Source organism: Hemitrygon akajei, chromosome 16 (assembly GCF_048418815.1).
Source record: "Hemitrygon akajei chromosome 16, sHemAka1.3, whole genome shotgun sequence".
Taxonomy (NCBI): domain Eukaryota; kingdom Metazoa; phylum Chordata; class Chondrichthyes; order Myliobatiformes; family Dasyatidae; genus Hemitrygon; species Hemitrygon akajei.
In genome coordinates, this window is record NC_133139.1 from 49,035,377 (window position 1) to 49,058,038 (window position 22,662).

Below are 22,662 nucleotides of genomic sequence, written 5' to 3' on the forward strand. Positions count from 1 at the left end.
AAAGCTTTCCCCTTATCAAAGCTAAATGACACAGATTTAGGCTAAGTGGTAAGAGGTTTAGCGGGCATTTGAAGGGGACCTTCTTCACCCAGAGGATGGGAAGTGCCTGGAAGACACTGCCAAAGAGAACGGCGGAAACAGCATTTCAGACAAGTCCAGACAAACACTTAAACTGCCGGGACCAAGTGCTACAAGACAGGTTAGTATGGTTAGGTGAGCAATGAACTGGATGGCTTGTTTCTCAGCTCTGTGACTACATGGGTTCCCATTTTCTCCCAAAGACTAGTTCATGCCTGTAAATTATCCCCTGTAGGTGGTTGCTGGGGGGAGTTATCAGGGGTGATTTGATGGGTGTACATGAGAAAATAGATTTCAGGGAACTAGGTTGGGGGGAATAAATTAAAGGGTTTGGTCTGAGAAACAGCATGGGTTCAAAAGGTTGAATGGTCTCCTATCTTGTAAGGAAATACAGTGGATTCTGGTTAATTGGGACACCGCAGGATCGAACATTTTGGCCCAATTAAGCGGCTGCCCCAAGTAGCTGAAATTCCATGGAAATGGTAAAAAGCTATATAAAAAAAAGACAAACTCCTGATGAAGGGTTTTGGCCCGAAACGTTGTTACTACCTCCTTTCATAGATGCTGTCTAGCCTGCTGAGTTCTGCCAGCATTTTGTGTTTTTATAAAAAGACAAACTACTGTTTAACAGAGTAAACAAAGTCAGTACAGGCTCCTGGTGCTGATAATGGACTGCCTTCATGTAGTGATTGCATCCTCCTAATTTTCATTTTAATCGTAACATTCAAGATGACTGTCAATACCTTCAAATTCTTTGTAATTCCAACTTGATGAATAATGAATTCACTCCTGTCTGTTTCTATCATCTCCAAGCCTGAAAGCTTGAAACTGCGGTGAGACAAACAGTTCCAGTTAGTCTTACTGTTTATTTCTTGCCAACAATTTGTGACAAAAATCATTGCTTTTTGAACACAAACACCAGCAAAAACAGATCATTCTATGCACGGTGTCCTTCCAAACAGCCATGAAAGTGCACGCGACTAGAGTTAATTAGAAACTATTTGGCACAGTCCCCTGCCCCACCTAAGCAGTTTAGTGCCCTAAATAAACAGCTGCCCAGATTAACTAGAATCCACTGTGCAGAAAAATGTGAGAGCAGGAGAAATAAAGTGCTGAAAAGGTGGCCTGACCATGGAGAAATTCCTGAGGGGGTTGGCACATGATCTGGAAGCCGAGGTGCGGCGAAAAGCCCTGTGAGTCACCAGTGAGGGCCACATGGAGACAGACTCTTTGTTGATGGAGCTTGCACCCAAGTCTGGCTGTTTCTCATTGCGGTCAATCTGGAGACATGAGGAGGGAGTCATGTGGGCAGTGCATATGGTCTGCACAGCGGAAGATCACAGAGTGAGTTGAAGACAGTTCCTTGTGGATTTTGCACACCAGGTTTAAAAAGCAGCTGAGACTTGTCAGGAAGGTAGATAGGTCACCAGAAGCAGATGTTCTACATCTGGGAAGAGATTGTGGAGGCTTTAATAATGGCCTTTCAAGAATCAATAGGTTCTGGCATGGTCATGTTTTGTAACTTCAAAAAGGAAGACACGGGAGTCTGAAATGCAGGTCTAACTTTGGGTTTATTTTAAGCGAGGCACATGGTAGCATGACAACTTATGCAATTCACATATTTATACATATAGCCTGTAATGGATTATTTAAAAAAACAAGAATGCTTAATCAATCAATATATATACAAGATTACTCAAATATTACTGAAATATTAAATACACAACACTCCTCCCTGCTTAGCTATAAACTCCAGCTCAATAGAGAATGCATCTCAACTATATACCCAATATACTATATAATACAACTACCACATAAAGACATTCATAGCATAGTAAATTTTAAATTGTCCCATTCAAGCCTAAAGATTTAATCGCTGTGGAAGCTTTCCTACTATTGTGGGACAACGTCTTAACTGACAAAGGGGATCACTCTGCTTGGCAGGTGAGACTTCTGGCTGTGAAACAATCTGGTTGTAGGAGTTAACTCTGAGACTGCAGTGTTTCTGATAGCTCTGGGCACCTTTCTTCTCCTTTTCTCTGTGTGTACCTACTTGGATGCCTTTCCTTTTCTTTCTCAAGTTTGTGCATCTTGATCTTCAGAGGGTCATTTAGTTCACTGGAGCATTCTGTTATTAATCCTTCTATTGCTCCCTTTATGATCTGATCTTGGTTTCCTCATCCACAACATCATCTGGCAAATCCTCATTTCTTCTTGACCTTCCATTCATCCAGCTGGGCTCTGGTCTTTGCATCTACTTTCACAAGCAGCTTTTTATCTCCCATTTGAAGGTCATATAATAATCTTAATGCTTGCAAAGTAGATTATGGTTCTTTATACTTACAAAAGCTGAATGCTTGCAACTTTTGTGAAGCTTCTTGAACTCTCTTCCAGCTGAAAACCAAGCCACATTTCACGAGTAACTGCCTGATTAACATTATCAGGTGCTTTCTCAGATGCATTGCCTACAAAAATTGTCACTGCTTTTGTCACTTTCACGACGCTTCTAAGTAGCATGGTCCTTCCTTGGTCCAATATGCTTTCCAACCAGAGATACAGAAATTGGCACCAACACCTGTTTGTCCTCAGTTGGTCAACGGTTCATGGTGTTTGGCATGGAGACAGTTGTGGCACCATTTAGTAATTTTCTTAATTCCCTTTCAGTTGCCTTCACTGCTGGGAATGTGGCATGCAAGTGGTGGGTGAATCTCCAATCAGGTTCTAGCTCTCAGCCGATCACCTGTTTCACAGATCATAGTTATGAATATCATTCCCACAGGAATTATCTTTTTTCCAGTATAAGTTCTTAATTGAATATCTGCAAGGTTCAGCTTGGTAATTTAAAGTCGTTCAAACTCATTTTTGTGGAATGACTGAAACAACTGAGCCAGTGTCCAATTCCATTTCACTTAATTTGCTGTCCACTTCTGGTGTAAGTTGTGATGTTTCTCGATTGTTAATTTTCACATTGTAAATCTTAAGGGTGCCCAGTCCTGTGTCACTCTCACCATTATCAACTTCTTCATCAACAGCATGCAGATTAGTGTCATTTTGGAACTGCATCTAGACCTTTTAGCTTCTTCTCTTCCCTGAGCAGTCCATTTATTTTTGTCTGCCCAACATGCTCTTTGTATGTGTTTTACTTTGTTGCATTTTCTGCAAGTTTCGCCTTCAAACCTGCATTGGTCTGGAGTATGTGAGCCTCAGCCACTTGTTCGCCAGGCCAGTTTCTGTTTAGACTTCACAATGTTGTTCATGCTCACTTTCATTCCTGACCGCAACTCAATTGCATTTCTGTCTGTGGTTTCCATTGAAACAGCAATTTCAACTGCTCTTTTAAATGTGTTGTGCTTCAGTGAGGAGCCATTTTGAATGCTTTATTGTAAGACCCCCACAAAGTAAATGATCTCTCAATGCATCATTAAGCCTATTACCGAACTGACAATGCTTAGACAATCTCTTCAGTTCAGCTATGTACGCTGAAATGAATTCCCCTTCTTTTTGATTCCACTTATGAAACCTAAAGCAGTTTGCAATCAACAATGGCTTTGGTTTCAAATGTTCCTGCATTACTTTTACAATGTCAGCAAAGCTCATTTCAGATGCTTTAGTTGGAGTAGTTAAACTTCAAAGCAAACTGTATGCCTTTCACCTCAACGAACTCAGCAGAATTGGTACTCGTTTTCAATGGCAGTTTCATTTGCTTCAAAATATTGCTGAATTAGCTCAGTACACATATTCCAGTTATCTTTTGTGTAATCAGTTGTGTCAATTTTTCCAAAATTAGTCAGCCATTTCTTTTTTTTTGTGATTATTATCACCAGATACTCACTCTTTATGAACCCATGAATTCCTCCATTTATTGCCTTTTTAAAAAACTTGTTTGTGTCTTCCCTTCCAAAGTACACGTGCTGTGGTGTTTCTTTTTAAACTCAGCTTCCTTTGATGTGGTTTTCTCAGTTTGAACATCTTGCTATGCTTCATCAGGACAATAGCCATCTCAGGATCATTTTTTAAAATACCTTGTCATCAGTACTATACTTTGTAACTTCAAAACATTTAATTAATTTAAAGAAAGACAAGGGAAATCAAAATGCAGGTCAGACTTTGGGTTTACTTTCAAACAAATCACATACATATCACATGGTAGCACAATGATGTATACAATTCATGTATTTATATATAGAATTCATCAAACTATATATATATATTTAAGATTACTCAAATATCACTGAAATTTAAATGCACAACAGGCATGGTTCTAGAGGACTGGAAAATTGCAAATGTCACTCTGTCTTCAAGAAGGGAGGGAGGAAGGAAATTATACGCCAATTAGACTGACTTCAGTGGTTGGGAAGATCTTGCAGTCCATTATTAAGGATGAGGTTTCAAGTTACTTGGAGGCACATGACATAGCAGGCCAAAGTCAGCATGGTTTCCTTAAGGTAAAAACTTGCCTGACAAATCTGTTAGAATTCTTTGAGGAAATAACAGGCAGGATAAACAAAGGACAGAAAGTAGACGTTGTTTACTTGAAGGCTTTTGACAAGATGCCACAGATGAGGCTGTTTTACAGGATAAGAGTCCATGGTATTACAGGAAAGATACTACCATAGATAAGAGATTGGCTGATTGGCAGGAGGCAAAGTGTAGTGTTATGATCCCAGCCCCCTCCTTTGTGACAATCGCAAGAGTCCTAGTGAAGGGGGGGGGGTCAGTGACCCAAGAGAAGAGAGAGATACGTGCGGTGTCCCTCGTTTCACGGCGAGACAAAAGCTGGCGACTGTGGTCATTGTCTCGTGGAGACACCTTTGTGAATTGGGAACTGTACTATGTGTATACCGTCAGGGCAATGTGGGTGGAGAGACGGAGAGAGATTGCATCATCCCAACCTGAATGACATCTGAGACCCCGTGAGTTCAGATAAAAGAGGGGTTGTAAAGATGGCCCCCCAGACGCACCAGAAGACACACTAGAAATCCTGTGACAGCGTTTAATAGTGACAGCCGGTGGGGGGGTTTGTGACCCCCAACGAGACTCCGACGGATCGAACTCCTAAAGGTTGGAAAAAACCCGCCGGGTAACTGTTTCATTCAATCTCTATCTCTCTCTCTCTAACAAAGTGCACCACCACGACACCCCAGAAGACGGCAGCTGGTGGAACTGCAGTGAACGCAAGAGACTTTTAGATATACAGCGGACAGTATATACCTTACCCCTAGACAACGATAGAGCTTATTTCTTATTGATTAGTACTATACCTGCGCTTTAGATTGAGTATTGACGACATATGTTATCTGAATGTTTGTATTAACCTTACTTTTGTGCCCCTTTATAAATAAAAATGTTTAAAAATGGTACCATCAGACTTCAGTGGACCTCTCTATCTTTGCTGGTAAGTGATCCAGTTTCCGGATATGTAACAGTAGAAATAAAGGGAGCCTATACTGGTTGGTTGTTGGTGATTAGTGGTGTTTCTTAGGGGTGCGTATAAGGACCGCTTCTTTTCATATTTCATCTCAACGATTTGGATGATGGAATTGATGGCTTTGTCACCAGATCAGTAGCCACTCCTTCTCGCGAAATTATGTGGTCAACATAGTCCACCGATGGCTTACAGAACTGGCATTTGTCCAGGGAAAGTTTCAACCCTTCCTCTTTCAGCCGGCTTAACACTTTCAGCAGCCGCTCCTCATGTTCCTCCAAAGTAGATCCAAACATTATCAGATCAACCAGATACACCAACACCTCAAGCAGGTTCATATCCCCCACAGTCCTTTTCATGAGCCTCTGGAAGGTGGCTGGGGCCCCAATAAGCCTTGGGGCATTCGTTCAAACTGAAAGAATCCCAGGGGGCAGATAAAGGCTGTTTTCTCTTTATCAGTGTCACTCATCGGAATCTGGTAATACCCACTCTGCAATTCCAAAACAGTAAACCACTGCGCACCGCTCAGACAGGCCAATGCGTTTCAACCCTCGGGACCGTATACTGATCAGGTACAATGCGCCGATTCAGATTCCTATAGTCCACGTACATGTGTACCTTCCCGTTTTTCTTTCTAGCCACGACTATGGGGGACGCATAGGGGCTCCGGGACTCCTCGATAATCCCTGCATCCTTCAACTACCGCAAGTGCTGCTGCACATCTTCCACATCTGCTGGGGCCAACCGCCACAACCTTTCTCTAAATGGGGTGTCATTTGTCACCCGCATAGTGTGAGGAGTCTCTTGGAACAGCCCACATCAAACTCGCCCTGAGAAAAGACATCCCCTAGCTTCAGCATCTTCTCCCCCAGCCTGCTCTTATACTCCGGCGGTATGGGGGAGTCCTCAAGATTAAAGGCCTCCTCGGTCAGCCGCCCCAGTTCTCCAATAGTTTTCCTCCAGTGGGCCTCATGGGGGCGCTAGACATCACTGTCACTGGGAACAACTTTCAACTCCCGGACTACTCCCCGCCGCACCCCTCAAACTTCCCATCTCTTCTCCTCATCCGAGCCTGGCCACTCCTCTAACACCAGGGACGTGTTTTCAATCCAGGTCTCATAGCCAACCTCCCCGTCCGGAGTAGGCGTGGCTCCTGAGAAAATCCCCAGCTTCAGCCGTGGCCTCTCGGCCACTCCCACTAGGGAGTTAAGGGCGGCTGCCAGCTCGGAGGCCTCCCCTCCAGCTGGGGGCTGGGGCCTGGCCAAGCCTTCCCACTCTGATCCCCCTTTACTGGTTACTGGCACCTCCCCTAGGGTCACATCTAGCTCGTCCTCTGGTGTCTCCTCACCTTCATCCTCCGGGAGGGTGTGGAGGCCCCACGGCCCTGCCTCCCCCAGGACGCTGACTGTCGCTGGCAGTTCCAACGTCATGACGTCAGCACTCGTACGAACCAACACCCAGCTGGCCTCCACCTCTTTACCACACCTTCTAGCCACTAGTTCTCTCTGCCCCATACCTTCGACCAAACTCAACCCCGCACTAACGCACCTTCCAAAATGCGGAACTCCACCCCGCTCAGCACACACGCATGATTCATCGATACGTCCTCTAACTCACACCAGTTTACAATCTTATCCCGATCCATCTCCGCACTACTGAACATGGCGATTTACACAGCTTACTGAAAATTCAATCCCGGACAAGCACCCCACATATGTAACGCTCAGCTATATCGGCTCGTACGCATCTAGGGGAGACCTGTCCCCCGCCCAACCTTGTCTCACGGTTGCGTTGGTTGCTGTGCAATGTCACCTGATACGGCCTTAAACATCAATCATCAGCCAGCGCACAATGTACATTTTACAAATTACACTTCATAAATCTTACTTGGACTATGAGATTAATAAAGATGCAATACAAAAAGGAATGAATGGGAAAAAAAGGCGCCAGACTTATCAAAGTTCAGTTCCTTCTTGCACACACAGTTGGAGCTCAGAACCTTCCTTCTTCCTCTGTGATCCGTTCCGACCCCACGACTCATAGCTGGGGACCACCCGAAGTGATCGACCAGAGCACTCCCAGCACGTCTGTCTTCCTCTCGATCTCCCCTCCGACTCCTCGCCAAAACCCCTGTTTCCCAGCCATATGAGACAGCATATAACTCCAAAAGAAAAGTAACATGGATACCTAATGGTTCACTCGCTCTCTTATCAATAGTATAACCCAAACAAACGGCAGCAAGAGAGCCTTCTCAGCATTTAACATAACCAAGAAGCCATTTTAATTAACATACGCAGTAACATAAAAGATTAACATAACAAAGAAGCCATTTTGATTAACATACCCAGTAACATAAAAAAGAAACCCTTTACAGTGGGATGAAACCACAGTGCCCAGGGTAAACCCAGCACCCACAAGGAGAACTTGCAACCTCCACACAGAGAGCACCTGGGCTCATTATTCAATATATTTTTCATCCACTATGTCACAACCACATATTAATGGTTTCACTTTGCCATTAAGGGTGAAAGAGAGAGAGAGAGTGAGAAAGTTTTAAAAGAGCAAGACTCATTTACAGAAGCGAGATTGAGAGTGAGAACGTTTTAAAAGAGCAAATCTTGTTGATTAGCTAATTAGTTAATTGGACGGCGGCTGCCTATAAGGAAGGTAACCTCAAGTGGAGCAGCCATTGTAAGAGTGGCTCAGTGGAAGAGTGGAATCTTACAGCTTTGGCTCAAAAGGCTTCAGTGAGAAGAGGTGGTGTAAGTAAGGTTCTAGAAAGGACTTTAGATGCTGCTAGGGGAGGTATTGGGGGTAGGGTACTAACATGGATAGAAAATTGGTTAGCAGACAGGAAACAAAGAGTAGGGATTAACAGGTCCTTTTCGGAATGGCAGGCAGGCTAGTGGGGTACCGCAAGGCTCGGTACTGAGACTGCAGCTATTTACAATATACATTAATGATTTAGATGAAGGGATTAAAAGTAGCATTAGCAAATTTGCAGATGACACAAAGCTGGGTGGCAGTGTGAAATGTCAGTGTGAAATGTTATGAGAATGCAGGGTGACTTGGACAGGTTGGGTGTGTGGGCAGCTGCATGGCAGATGCAGTTTAATGTGGATAAATGTGAGGTTATCCACTTTGGTGGCAAAAACAGGAAGGCAGATTACTATCTGAATGGTGTCGAGTTAGGAAAAGGGGAAGTACAATGAGATCTAATTGTTCTTGTACATCAGTCACTGAAAGTAAGCATGCAGGTACAGCAGGCAGTGAAGAAAGCTAATGGTATGTTGGCCTTCAGAACAAGGGGAGTGGAGTATAGGAGCAAAGAGGTCCTTCTTCAGTTGTACAGGGCCCTGGTAAGGCCACACCTGGAATATTGTGTTCAGTTTTGGTCTCCAAATTTGTGGAAGAACATTCTTGCTATTGAAGGAGTGCAGCGTAGGTTCACGAGGTTAATTCCCGAGATGGCGGGACTGTCATATGTTGAAAGGTTGGAGTGACTGGGTTTGTGTACACTGGAATTTAGAAGGATGAGAGGGGATCTGATTGAAACATATAAGATTATTAAGGGATTGGACATGTTAGAGGCAGGAAACATGTTCCCGATGTTGGGGGAGTCCAGAACCAGAGGGCACAGTTTAAGAATAAGGGGTAGGCCATTTAGAACGGAGTTCAGGAAAAACTTTTTCACCCAGAGAGTTGTGGATCTATGGAATGCTCTGCCCCAGAAGGCAGTGGAGGCCAATTCTCTGGATGCTTTCAAGAAAGAGTTAGATAGAGCTCTTAAAGATAGTGGAGTCAAGGGATATGGGGAGAAGGCAGGAATGGGTTACTGATTGTGGATGATCAGCCATGATCATATTGAATGGCGGTGCTGGCTTGAAGGGCCGAATGGCCTACTCCTGCACCTATTGTCTATTGACAACCTATCAAGGGAAAGCTGCAGCAACCTGGTCTCTGGCACTGAGTCTGGCTTTGTGAATCAGAAGATAAGGTAGAGACAAGGAGAACTAGTGAAAGGAGATTCATTGGTTAGGAGGACAAACAGAAAATAAAGTGGGATGAAACCACAGCACCCAAAGGGGAACATGCACAATGAGACTCCAGGATGGTGTGTCGCCTTCCATATGCTAGGGTCAGAGTTCAAGTGTACAATCTTCTTAAGGGGGTGGATGAGCAGCCAGAAGTTGTGACATAGCTAGAAAAAGGGATGAGGTCCTGAAGAGAGAATTTAGGGAGTTAGGAAGGAAGATAACAAGCAAAAACTCAAGACAAGCAATTTCTGGATTGCTGCCTGTGCCTTGGGCCAGTGAGGGTAATAATAGAATAAAATGGCAGATGAATGCATGGCCCAATAATTAGTGCAGGGTGCAGGTTGCAGGGTTTCAGATGAGGATCAAGATCTCTTCTAGGGAAAATGCAGTGTAACCAGTACAAATTGAACAGTTTACTCCGAAATTCAAGGGGGAACCAATGCCCTTGCAGGCAGGATTGCTCAAACTGTGTTTCTTTAATGTGAGAGTGATGAACATAAGAGTATGGATCTGTAGGGAATTATAATGAGGTGGTCATTACAGAGATTCCGCTGGTGCAAGGATGGATCAAGGGTTTAGATGTTTAAAAAGGTAGAGGGAGGGAGGTTAAAAAAACCTGGGGGAGTGGCATTGCTAATCAGGGGTAGTATCACAGCTGCAGAAAGGGAGAATGTCAGCTGAGTCAGTGTATGTGGAAGTCAGAAACAAGAAGTGAGCAATCACTCTATAAAGAGTATTTAATAGGTGCCCAAAAGCAATAGAGACACTGAGGAACAGACCAACAGGCAGATTTTGGAAAGGTAACAAATAACAGAATTGTTGTCATGGGTAACTTCAACTTCCCTAATATTGATTGTCACCTCCTTATTGCAAAAAGTGTAGATGGGGCAGGTGTGTCCAGGAAAGATTCCTAACACAGTTTGTAAACAGGACAACTAGGAGAGAGGTCATACTCGATCCAGTACTAGGCAATGAACCCAGTCAGGTATCAGAACTTCCATCTCAGTGGGAGAACATTTCAGAAATGACAATATATGAAGATTGGAGAGGTGTTTTCCAGGCCTTCCCCATTTGGCTACATGGTGTGGCATTTTTCTCCCCACCTTGGAGATGCCGTAACCCACCTTCACCTCTCTCCAGAGGAGGGATTACCCTGCTGCTGCTGCTGCTGATCAGTGATATTGCCACAGTGTGGGGAGGCTCCAGGCTATGGCGAAGGATTTGTTTGCAATTTTGCACAACTGGAGGAACCAGCAGAACTAGAATTAGTCAAAGAAGCTGGCTACACCTGGTGAGTGGCTCTGTCTGTAGTGCGTAGGAAAATCTGTTTCATCCTCCCCTGCTATCGCACGCAATCAAATTGTCAGCAGAGTTATAAGCAACGACTTGGATTAATTAGGTAACACCACCCTTGAACATGCACTGAGCAGCCAATTCCATGCACACTAAACCAAAGTTCACTTTGGAGTTTTACGTAGAAACATAGAGAATCTACAGCACAATACAGGCCCTTCGGTCCACAAAGCTGTGTCGAACATGTCCTTACCTGAGAAATTACCTCGGGTTACCTGTAGCCCTCTAAGCTCCATGTACCTGTCCAGGAGCCTCTTAAAAGAACCTATTGTATCTGCCTCCACCACCGTTGCCAGCAGCCAGGAGCCTCTTAAAAGAACCTATTGTATCTGCCTCCACCACCGTTGCCAGCAGCCCATTCCAGACACTCACCACTCTGTGTAAAAAACTTACCCCTGATATCTCCTCTGTAGCTACTTCAAAGCACTTTAGAACCATGCCCTCTCATGCTAGGCATTTCAGCCCTGGGGAAAAAGCCTCTGACTATCTGCATGATCAATGCCTCTCATCATCTTATACACCTCTATCAGGTTACCTCTCATTCTCCGTCGCTCCAAGGAGAAAAGACCAAGTTCACTCAACCTATTCTCATAAGGCATGCTCCCCAATCCAGGCAACATCCTTGTAAATCTCCTCTGCACCCTTTCTATGGTTTACACATGCTTCCTATACTGGGGCAACCTGTAATGAGCACAGTACCCCAAGTGGGGTCTGACAAGAGTCCTATATAGCTGCAACGTTACCTCTCGGCTCTTAAACTCAATCCCATGATTGATGAAGGCCAATCAAGATGTATGCTTTCTTAACCACAGAGTCAACCTGTGCAGCAGCTTTGAGTGTCCACTAAGCAAAGTACTCAATAAGCACCTCTGCTATCTCCTCCAGTTCCGTACACACTTTTCCACAGTCACACTTGATTGGTCCTATTCTCTCACATCTTATCCTCTTGCTCTTAACATACTTGTAGAATGCCTTGGGGTTTTCCTTAATCCTGTCTGCCAAGGCCTTCTCATGGCCCCTTCTGGCTCTCCTAATTTCTTTCTTAAGCTCCTTCCTGCTAGCCTTATAATCTTTGAGCTGTCTATCATTACCAAACTTTTTAAACATTTCGTAAGCTCTTCTTTTCTTCTTGTCTATATTTACAACTGTCTTTGTACGGCATGGTTCCTGTACCCTACTATCCTTTCCCTGTATCTTTGGAACCAGAGAACTCCACACAAATATCCCTTGAACATTTGCCACATTTCTTCTGTATGTTTCCCTGAGAACATCTGTTTCCAATTTATGCTTCCAAGTTCCTGCCTGATAGTCTCATATTTCCCCTTACTCTAATTAAACGCTTTCATAACTTGTTTGTTCCTATCCCTCTCCAATGCTATGGTAAAGGAGATAAAGTTGTGATTACTATCTCCAAAATGCTCTCCCACTGAGAGATTTGACACCTGATCAGGTTCATTTCCCAATACTGGATCAAATACAGCCCCTCCTATTGTAAGTCTATCTACATATTGTGTCAAGAAACCTTCTTGAACACACCTAACAAACTCCACCCCATCTAAACTCCTTGCTCTAGGAACATGCCAATCGATATTTGAAAAAGTAAAATCTCCCACCACAACAACCCTGTTATTATTACACCTTTCCAGAATTTGTCTCCCTATCTGTTCCTCAATGTCCCTGTTATTATTGGGTGGTCTATAAAAAAACCCCCCATTAGAGTTATTGACCCCTTCCTGTTCCTAATTTCCACCCACAGAGACTCCATAGACAATCCTTCCATGTCTTCCTCTTTTTCTACAGCCGTGACACTATCTCTGATCAACAGTGCCACGCATCCACCTCTTTTGCCTCCCTCCCTGTCCTTTCTGAAACATCTAAAGTCTGGCACTCGAAGTAACCATTCCTGCCCCTGAGCCATCCAAGTCTGTAATGGCCACAACATCATAGCTCCAAGTACTGATCCACGCTCTAAGCTCATCTGCTTTGTTCATTATACTCCTTGCATTAAAATAGACACATCTCAAACCATCAGTCTGAGCGCGTCCCTTCCCGTTTTGGTTTAATGTGCATGGAGCTATTGAGCAGTACATATTGTAGAGTGAATATAGGCCCCCTCTTGGCTGGATGGCATGTTCCTGTGCCAAACTATTCAATGCTGAGTTACCTTCTGGCCAATATTAATTCCTTTCTCAGTTCTGAAAGACCAGGTTATGGGAACAAACTGAGCAGATATTGGCTGTTTTGCTTCAAGCTAAAGTTTATTGTACATACATACACAAGGGGTAAATACCAGGAAAATTAGCTTTTTGGAGCAGGGCATTACAAGACAAAGACAAACATGAGTTCACAAAGTCAGCTTCACATTATAACACCTGTTACACTTCACAGGTATTTCATTGGTCTAATGTACTCTAGGTTCACTGAAGCCATGGAGTGTGTTATGTTATCATTAAACTAGTCTTCAATTCCAGCTTACACCAGAAGCTTACTCTTGGTGGTCTGAGAAAGCCATGGAAATCCAGAGATTGGCAGATTCTGGTAACGTGAGACTCTTCTTCAGTGCCACCAAAGCAGTCTATGGTCCAAGTCTATTTTTACTGCGCCCATGGTCTGTTTTTTATCAATTATGCTATTGTTTGCACTGTTGTAACTATATGTTGTAACTATGTGGTTTTGTGCAGGTCTTGTAGCTTTAGTTTTTCGTCTTGTTTGTCTGGTGGATTTGGAGCTCCTTTCTGGGGAACACGCTAAGACGGTAGTGTGATATTAATATGCAGCAGCCTCTCCAGACTCTGGATTGGGGATTGCCAAACTTTATGTGGATTTTCTGGTGTTGTCTGTTTTGTCGTGTGCTTTTGTGATATCATTCTGGAGGAACGTTGTCTCATTTTTTAACTGCATTGCATTTGTGGTTTCTAAATGACAATAAACTGAATCTGAATCTGAAGTTACTGTGGATTAAACCTCCTGCACTCAAAGGATGGGAAGAACTTGATAAAGGATCAGAAGGATATCAATAATCAATGGAGAGAGCACATTCAAGAACTTCTTAACCAGAACAACACTACTAACCCAAAGATTACTAATCAAATCCTCCAAAGACCTGTGAGAGAAGACATCAGGGAACCTGCCAGTATGAAAGAGGTCCATGATGCCATCAGGAGCCTGAAAATCAATATAGTTGCTGATCCTGCTGGAATCCCAGCAGAGATTCTTAAGGAAGATGGACCAGCACTCCTGCACCACGCGTATGCCTTATTCCCGATGGTCTGGGAAAAGCACCAACTGTTCTCAGAGCACAGGATGCTCTAATAGTAACCATATTCAAGGAAGACAAGGCAGATTGTGGCAATTCCAGAGGCATTTCCCTTCTGTCAACAACAGGCAAAGTGCTTGCATGCAGGTATTCTAGTCAACCAACTCCTTCTGCTATCTGATGAAGTACTTCCTGAATCACACTGAGGTTTCAGCCCATCTAGAAGTACCTCAGACACGATCTTTACAACATTCCAAATACAGAAAAAATGCAGTTAACAAAGGTAACCCTTGTACTTGGCTGTCATAGACTTGACAAAAGCATTTATTATAGTAGACCACCAAGCTGTCTGGTGAATATTCATAAGCACTTGTCGGGGCTGTCTGCCTTGACAGGTACTTGTGAATACTGAAGCTACTGCGTGATGATATGTGGACCACAGTACTCAGCAATACTGGTGCTGAATCAGAACCTTTCACTGTGAAGCCAGGAGTCAAACGGACTGTATCATTGTGCCAACCCTATTTGCCACCTTTCACCTCATTGGCCAAGACCTACCTCAGGGAATTCCAATTATGTACAGAATGGACAATGGACTCTTCAACCTCAACCGGTTCAAGGCCAAGAACAAGGTCAGCACCACCAATAGATAGATAGATAGATAGATAGATAGATAGATAGATAGATAGATACTTTATTCATCCCCATGGGGAAATTCAACTTTTTTCCAATGTCCCATACACTTGTTGTAGCAAAACTAATTACATACAATACTTAACTCAGTAAAAAATATGATATGCATCTAAATCACTATCTCAAAAAGCATTAATAATAGCTTTTAAAAAGTTCTTAAGTCCTGGCGGTTGAATTGTAAAGCCTAATGGCATTGGGGAGTATTGACCTCTTCATCCTGTCTGAGGAGCATTGCATCGATAGTAACCTGTCGCTGAAACTGCTTCTCTGTCTCTGGATGGTGCTATGTAGAGGATGTTCAGAGTTTTCCATAATTGACCGTAGCCTACTCAGCGCCCTTCGCTCAGCTACCGATGTTAAACTCTCCAGTACTTTGCCCACGACAGAGCCCGCCTTCCTTACCAGCTTATTAAGACGTGAGGCGTCCCTCTTCTTAATGCTTCCTCCCCAACATGCCACCACAAAGAAGAGGGCGCTCTCCACAACTGACCTATAGAACATCTTCAGCATCTCACTACAGACATTGAATGACGCCAACCTTCTAAGGAAGTACAGTCGACTCTGTGCCTTCCTGCACAAGGCATCTGTGTTGGCAGTCCAGTCTAGCTTCTCGTCTAACTGTACTCCCAGATACTTGTAGGTCTTAACCTGCTCCACACATTCTCCATTAATGATCACTGGCTCCATATGAGGCCCAGATCTCCTAAAGTCCACCACCATCTCCTTGGTCTTGGTGATATTGAGACGCAGGTAGTTTGAGTTGCACCATATCACAAAGTCCTGTATCAGTTTCCTATACTCCTCCTCCTGTCCATTCCTGACACACCCCACTATGGCCGTGTCATCAGCGAACTTCTGCACATGGCAGGACTCCGAGTTATATTAGAAGTCTGATGTGTACAGGGTGAACAGGACCGGAGAGAGTACGGTTCCCTGCAGCGCTCCTGTGCTGCTGACCACCGTGTCAGACCTACAGTCTCCCAACCGCACATACTGAGGTATATGGATGGCAACACCATCACAGTACACTCTGAAGGAGTCCTCCAATGTGTCCTGAATGCCTTTGCCAAGGGATTTAGGGCTCTATGTCCCTTTTTGAATATATAATAACAAACATAGGTCCCATATCAACCACTGCCCAACCAGCTTTAATACAACCCTCCATAAAACTTGATTTTGCCCTTGAAAATGCAAACCATTTTCCCTACCTTGGCAGCATATTCTCTCCTCAAGAGTAGACATTGACTCAGTAGTTAATCACCACCTAAGTGCTATTGGAGCCTATGTAAGATTAAGGAAAAGAGTCTTTGAAGACCATGATCTACAGGTTCAAACAAAACATTTTGTCTATAGAGTAGTCCTTCCTACATTACGGTATGGAGCTTAATCATGGACAATCTACTGTCAGCACTTGAGAGCCCTGGAGGAGGCCAACATGAACCATGATAAAGCAATGGGTCATGTCATTCGAATGCATAACTCATGTCTTCCCTATCAGATCCTTTACTATCAGTTGTAGGAAGGTCACTGAGCCCCTGGTGGGCAAAGGAGACACTTCAACAATACCATCAAAATCAGCAAAAGAAATTCAATGTTACATCTAAAAACTGGGAAGTCATTGCACTCTATAGATACACGTGGAGGAATCTGTTCAAGAGGGAGCTGTGCTGCATGAGAACGACCTCTGCTGTGCCACAGAGAGCAAGTGGCAGCTGTGAAAGGAGAGGCTGAACAACCAAAAGATCCAGCCACTGACCACAGCCACCACAAACCCACCAGAGTATGTGGATTGCAGATTGGTCTCTACGGCCACCTGATGACCCACTGATAGACAACCCCTTTGGAAAACATCATACTCAACTCGAGTGATTGCACTATTTCTGCGACTATTTCATTGGCTGACATCACCCAACTTGGTCCTGGAATCACCAGGGAGCCTGGCTCTTTAAACCTTGTGAGTTCATGTCAAGTCAAGTTTACTGTCACGTGCGCAGTATGGTGAGGTACAGGAACATTGAAGAACTTGCTTGCAGTAGCATCACAGGCATGTAGATACAAACAGCACACAAAACATTTAAAAAAACATAGTTATACGAGACAGTGAAGGAAAAACTATGCAGAACATGATATTAATGCAAAACAAAGCCACAATGAGGATTGGGATCCTTTCAGGAACAAGATCAGGAACAAGCACTGCTTCAAGCTGTCAAGAAATTTCCAATCCTCAGGGATGAGGGCCCAGCATGGGAGTGCTGGAGATAAGGTTAATGATCCTGTGGGATCTGAACTCTTGGAGAAGCTGGCTTCAGTTGATGCAGATCATTCTACAAGTATCAGAGAATGTTGAGGCCACTGGATACAGAGGCCTTGGTGCAGAGCAGTCTTGGCTATGGTAAGACTACTGTGCTCCACGATTAGTCTTTGCAACATTGGCATCGACCCAACAATGTGGGTGGTGTGATCCGTCACATAAAAAAGAACAACATGACTAATCTAATGCCTTATTCACTTTCGTGGTTGGAAATATTAAATTTAGTTGTCAAATATAAAACGTCTTTTTTTCTACCTCAGTTTTCTCAGTATTTAAAGGTTCAAGATTAAAGATTGTTTATTGTCATTCTTCAGTACACAAGTGTTAAGGAGAACAAAATGATTGTTACTTCGGGATGCAGTGGAGCATAAAAAACACAATAAACATAGAGAACACAATAAAAAAACAAATAAAACATAATAAATACAAATATGAAAGCAATCCAATAAAACACAATATATTGTTCTATATATTGCTGATTGTGTGAAGATAAAATGACACTAGGTGATGTACATCTAATGCTGCTAAGGTGGATTAATGAGTGGAGGTATTGATCAGCTTGATGCCTTGGGGTAAGTAACTGTTCTTGAGGCTACACACATGAAATGCTGAAGGAACTCAGCAGGTCAGGCAGCATCTGTGGAATTGACATGTCGGGCCCAGACCCTTTATCAGCACTGGAAACAAAGGGGGAAGAAGCCAGAATAAGAAGGTGGGGCAGGGGAAAGAGTGCAGTCTAGAAGGTGATAGGTGAAGCCATGCAAGGGGAAAGGTAGGTGGATGGGAGAGAGGGTGTACTGAGAAGCTGGAACGTGATAGTTCAAAAAGGTAAAGGGCTGAAGAAGGAGGATTGTGATAGGAGAGGAGAATGGACCATGGGAGAAAGGGAAGGAGGAGGGGCACCAGATGGAGGTGGTAGGCAGGTAAGGATAAGAGAAGAAGTGAGAGGGGAGCCAGAACGGGGAATGGAAGAAGAGGGAAGAGGGAGAATGTAGAAATTACAGAAGTTAGAGAATTCAATGTTCATGCTAAACACAAAGTACACTGCAGATGCTGTGGTCAAATCAACACGTACAACAAGCTGGATGAACTCAGCAGATCGGGCAGCATCCGTGGAAACGAGCGTTCAATGTTCATGCTGTCAGGTCGGAGGCTGCACAGATGGAAGATGCAGTGCTGCTCCTCCAACTTGAGAGGGGCCTCATCTTGGCTGTAGAGAAGTTGTGGAGAATGATGGGCTGGGTTCAAAGGCTCGTGGGGCGGTAGATAAAGACTAGAGAAACTCTGTTACTGTCAGGGTGATGGGAAGATGGGGTGAGGTGGCTGGTCAGGAAATTGGGCGATGTGATGAGGATAGCATCAATGGTGGAGGAAGGGAAACCCTGTTCTTTGAAGAAGGAGGATATCTCTGATGTCGCAGAAAGGAAAATCTCCTCATAGGGGCTGTTGCGACAGAGATGGAGGAACTGAAAAAAGGGAACGGCATTTTTACAAGTGACAAGATGGGAAGAAGTAGCGATGAGATAGCAGTGAGAGGCAGTAGGTTTATAAAATATATCGTAGGCAGTCTGGTTCCCAGAGGTGGAAACAGAGAGACTGAGAAAGGGAAGAAAGGTGTCAGAGATGCACTAAATACATTTAAGGACCAGCTGGAAGTTGGAGGCAAAGTTGATGGCATTGATGAGCTCACCGTTGGTGAATGAAAAAGTATCAATATAGAGGATGCCCCTGCGTGTCTCCAGCATTTTAGAAACATTGACATAGAAACATAGAAAACCTACAGCACAATACAGGCCCTTCAGCCCACAAAGCTGTGCTGAACACATCCATACCTTAGAAATTACCTAGGGTTACCCATAGCCCTCTATTTTTCTAAGCTCCTTGTACCTATCCAGGAGTCTCTTAAAAGACCCTATTGTATCCACCTCTACCACCACTCTCTGCATAAAAACTTACCCCTGATGTCTCCTCTGTACCTACTTCCAAGCACCTTAAAATGATGCCCTGTCCTGCTAGCCATTTCAACCCTGGGAAAAAGCATCTGATTATCTACACAATCAACGCCTCTCATCACCTTGTACACCTCTATCAGGTCACCACTCATTCTCCGTCACTCCAAGGAGAAAAGGCCGAGTTCACTCAACCTATTCTCATAAGGCAAGCTCCTGTAATGAGGCCACCAGAACTGAGCACAGTACTCCAAGTGGGGTCTGATCAGGGTCCTATATAACTGCAACATTACCTCTCAGCTCCTAAACTCAATCCCACAATCGATGAAGGCCAATGATCCGCATGCTTTCTTAACCACAGAGTCAACCTGCGCAGCAGCTTTGAGTGTCCTATGGACTCAGACATCAAGATCCCTCTGATCCACCACACTGCCAAGAGTCTTACCATTAATGCCATATTCTGCCATCATATTTGACCTACCAAAATGACCTCACACTTATCTGGATGGAACTCCATCTGCCACTTCTCAGCCCAGTTTTGCATCCTATCAATGTCCTGTTGTAACCTCTGACAGCCCTCCACACTATCCACAACACCCCCAACCTTTGTGTCATCAGCAAATTTGCTAACCCATCCCTCCACTTCCTCATCTAGGTAATTTTATGAAAATCATGAAGAGTACGGGTTCCAGAACAGATCCCTGAGGCACACCACTGGTCACCAACCTCCATGCAGAATATGACCCATCTACAACCAGTCTTTGCCTTCTGTGGGCAAGCTAGTTCTGGATCCACAAAGCAATGTCCCCTTGGATCCCATGCTTCCTTACTTTCTCAATAAGCCTTGCATGGGGTACCTTGTCAAATGCCTTGCTGAAATCCATATTCACTACATCTATTGCTCTTCCTTCATCAATGTGTTTAGTCACATCCTCAAAAAATTCACTCAGGCTCATAAGGCACAACCTGCCTTTCACAAAGCCATGCTGACTATTCCTAATCATATTATGCCTCCCCAAATGCTCATAAATCCTGCCTCTCAAGATGTTCTCCATTAACTTACCAACCACTGAGGTAAGACTCACTGGTCTATAATTTCCTGGGCTATCTCTACGCCCTTTCTTCAATAACAGAACAACATCCGCAACCCCCCAATCCTCTGGAATCTCTCCCGTCCCCATTGATGTTGCAAAGATCATCGCCAGAGGCTCAGCAATCTCCTGCCTCGCCTCCCACGTAGCCTGGGGTACATCTTGTCCAGTCCCGGTGACTTATCCAACTTGATGCTTTCCAAAAGCTCCAGCACATCCTCTTCCTTAATATCCATATGCTCAAGCTTTTCAGTGTGCTGCAAGTCATCCCTACAATCAACAAGATCCTTTTCCGTAATGAATACTGAAGCAAAATATTCATTAAGTACCTCTGCTATCTCCTCTGGTTCCATACACACTTTTCTACTGTAACACTTGATTGGTCCTATTCTCTCAGGTCTTATCTTCTTGCCCTTCACATACTTGTAGAATGCCTTGGGATTATTCTTAATCCTGTCTGCCAAGGCTTTCTCATGGCCCCTTCTCGCTCTCCTAATTTCTTTCTTAAGATCCTTCCTGCTAGCCTTATAATCTTATAGATCATTACCTAGGTTTTTGAACCTTTCATAAGCTCTTCTTTTCTTCTTGACTAGATTTACAACAGCCTTTGTACGCCATGGTTTCTGTACCCTACCATCCTTTCCCTGTCTCATTGGAATGTAGCTATGCAGAACTCCACACAACTATCCCCTGAACATTTGCCACATTTCTTCCATTAATTTCCCTGAGAACATCTGTTCCCAATCTATGCTTCAAAGTTCTTGCCTGATAGCCTCATATTTCCTCTTACTCCAATTAAAAGCCTTCCTAACTTGTCTGTTCCTATCCCTCTCCAAAGCTGTGGTAATTTTCTATTCCCTGTTATTCCCCAGCCTAGGGATAGTATCTCCATGGAGCTCCTATGTCTGTGGTACAACTCCTCAGGGTCAGGCTTTCCTCAAAGGTAATTTTCTCTGTTGGTGGAATCACCTGACACATTCTTTTTCTATTCCATGCCAATCTCATTGTCCAAACTTAAACAGCTGAAAACACACACCACACCATCAGACTCTTGAACAGACCTCTTGTACAATAAGACAGACTTTTAAGACAATCTATCTTGCTAAGATCTTGCTCTTCATCACCTGCACTACACTTTTTTGTAGCTTTTACACTCTATTTTTGCATTGTTATTGTTTTATCTTAATCTAGCTCAACGTACTGTGTAATGATTTGATCTGTATGAACAGTATGCAAGACAGGCTTTTCACTGTATCTTGGTTCATGTGACAATAATAAACTGATGCCAATGCCAATAAACCTGGACAAGATAATCCAAGGACCTGCCAGCCTCTCATATGGAGATAAAGATTCCATTTTGGAGAAGGGAACTGGTGCTTTCTGTGTGTCCCAGCCTAATCTTTTCTGTTTTTGTGGAGCTTACCTGGACAAAATAATTACAATGAAGTGCTAGATCAATGCAAATCTTTTCGCTGTACCTCAGTTTAACATCTCATTCCAAAGGTGCCACTGTAGCGTGATGCTATTACAGCTCAGAACGTCAGAGTTCGGAGTTTGATTCCGGAGCCCTCTGTAAGCATAAGCAAGTTTGCACATTGTTTACCATTTCCTCTGGGTGCTCCGGTTTCCTCCCACAGTCCAAAGATGCTCTGGTTAATAGGTTAATTGGCCATTGTAAACTGTTCCTTGATTAGGCTACGGTTCAGTCAGTGGATTGTTGGGTGGTGGCAGGTCAAAGGGCCAGAAGGCCTATTCCATGCTTGTCTCCAAATAAATAAATTTATTTATTTATTTGACTGTGTCAAAGTGCCAGTGTGGTTTCTGTGCTAAAAGCCCCTGGAATGGGGCTCAAAGCCACAGTCATTCCGATCCAGATGTTCTGCATCCCAGTTCACTGTACACACCCAGAGAGGTTCTGTGCTGATTAACTGGAAGGAGAGTGCAGGCTTATTGGAGGTCATGCTCACCAACGTAGAGCCTAGGAAGCTGGCAGGGCTTGGAGAGGTGTGTGTGTGTGTGTGTGTGTGTGTGTGTGTGTGTGTGTGTGTGTGTGTGTGTGTGTGTGTGTGTGTGTGTGTGTGTGTGTGTGTGTGTGTGTGTGTGTGTGTGGTGCGTGTGTGTGTGGATGTGAGTGGAGTGTGTGTGTGTGTGTGTGTGTGTGTGTGTGTGTGTGTGTGTGTGTGTGTGTTGATGTGTGAGTGTGTGTGTGTGTGTGTGTGTGTGTGTGTGTGAGTTGTGCGTGTGTGTGTGGATGTGAGTGGTGTGTGTGTGTGTGTGTGTGTGTGTGTGTGGATGTGTGAGTGTGTGTGTGTGTGTGTGTGTGTGTGTGTGGAAGTGAGTGGTGTGTGTGTGGCGGGGGGGTGGATGTGAGTGGTGTGTGTGTGTCTGTGTGTGTGTGTGGATGTAAGTGGTGTGTGTGTGTGTGTGTGTGGATGTGAGTGGTGTGTGTGTGTGTGTGTGGAAGTGAGT